Source organism: Lampetra fluviatilis, unplaced genomic scaffold (genome assembly GCF_964198595.1).
Source record: "Lampetra fluviatilis unplaced genomic scaffold, kcLamFluv1.1 SCAFFOLD_443, whole genome shotgun sequence".
In the NCBI taxonomy this organism is placed as follows: Eukaryota; Metazoa; Chordata; class Hyperoartia; order Petromyzontiformes; family Petromyzontidae; genus Lampetra; species Lampetra fluviatilis.
The window spans coordinates 65,853-67,500 of NW_027621513.1; the positions used below are offsets into that span (position 1 = coordinate 65,853).

Here is a 1,648-nt window from a genome sequence, read left to right on the forward strand (position 1 = left end):
CGTGCAGACAGCTGTAATGCGTAGTCCGGATTAGCATTGATCGTAATATATTTCATAGTTCGTTTAAACAAGCATAGTTAGAAACCTTAGTCTGGATAAACATGGGATGGGGGGGGTGGGGACATTGCATTTCCTAGTCCGGATAACATCGCTCGGGTGGCAATGACGTCATCACAGTTGACGGTAGAAACCCGCGTGACGTCATCCCCACAACCGCCGCGCGCGTGACGTAATCGTTCTGAAAGATGCTCGAGCGTGACGTCATTGCGGTAAGAAAACACTTGCGGGTGACGTCATTGCAGCAAACCACACGTGCGCGTGACGTCATTAAGTTGACACTGTCGTGCGTGACGTCATCGCCGCGCGTGCCCTCACTGTGAAGAGCTCAGGGTCACCAAGCTCGTAGCTGCGTCCACAACCAACAACCACAACAACCACAACAACCAACACAACAACAACAACCACCACAACCAACAACAACAACCACCACAACCACAACAACCACCACAACCACAACCACCACAACCAACAACAACCACAACCACCAACAACCACAACCACCACAACAACAACAACCACAACAACAACAACAACCACAACAACAACAACCACAACGATGGCGAACGCTGCCCTGCTCAGAGCCTCTGGGAAGGTGATGGTGGTGGTGGTGGTGATGATGGTGGTGGTGGTGATGGTGGTGATGGTGGTGGTGGTGATGGTGGTGGTGATGGTGGTGGTGATGGTGGTGATGGTGGTGATGGTGGTGGTGATGATGGTGGTGATGGTGGTGGTGATGGTGATGGTGGTGGTGATGGTGGTGGTGGTGATGGTGGTGGTGATGGTGGTGGTGATGGTGGTGGTGATGGTGGTGGTGGTGATGATGGTGGTGATGGTGGTGGTGATGGTGGTGGTGGTGATGGTGGTGGTGGTGATGGTGGTGGTGATGGTGGTGGTGGTGATGGTGGTGGTGATGGTGGTGGTGGTGGTGGTGATGGTGGTGATGGTGGTGGTGGTGATGGTGGTGGTGATGGTGGTGGTGATGGTGGTGGTGATGGTGGTGGTGGTGATGGTGGTGATGGTGGTGGTGATGATGGTGGTGATGGTGGTGGTGGTGATGGTGGTGGTGATGGTGGTGATGGTGGTGGTGATGATGGTGATGGTGGTGGTGATGGTGGTGATGGTGGTGGTGATGATGGTGATGGTGGTGGTGATGATGGTGATGGTGGTTGTGGTGATGGTGGTGATGGTGATGGTGGTGATGGTGGTGGTGATGGTGGTTGTGGTGATGGTGGTGATGGTGGTGGTGATGGTGGAGATGGAGATGGTGGTGATGGTGATGGTGGTGGTGATGGTGGTGATGGTGGTTGTGGTGATGGTGGTGATGGTGGTGGTGGTGATGGTGGTGGTGATGGTGGTGATGGTGGTTGTGGTGATGGTGGTGGTGGTGGTGGTGGTGATGATGGTGATGGTGGTGATGGTGGTGGTGATGGTGGTGGTGGTGGTGGTGATGGTGGTGATGGTGGTGGTGATGATGGTGGTGATGGTGGTGGTGGTGATGGTGGTGGTGATGGTGGTTGTGGTGATGGTGGTGGTGGTGGTGGTGGTGATGATGGTGATGGTGGTGATGGTGGTGGTGATGGTGGTTGTG

At 54.6% G+C, this 1,648-nt stretch overlaps 1 long non-coding RNA gene across 1 annotated transcript in view; it reads left to right on the forward strand.

Annotated features, from left to right (window-relative positions):
- The first annotated feature begins 512 nt into the window (after nucleotides 1-512).
- LOC144955353 (uncharacterized) overlaps nucleotides 513-1,648 on the forward strand; it is a 5,165-nt gene continuing 4,029 nt past the window's right edge. The window contains exon 1 of the long non-coding RNA XR_013641623.1: nucleotides 513-652. This is a non-coding gene — a long non-coding RNA (uncharacterized LOC144955353). The remainder of the gene's footprint in view (nucleotides 653-1,648) is intronic.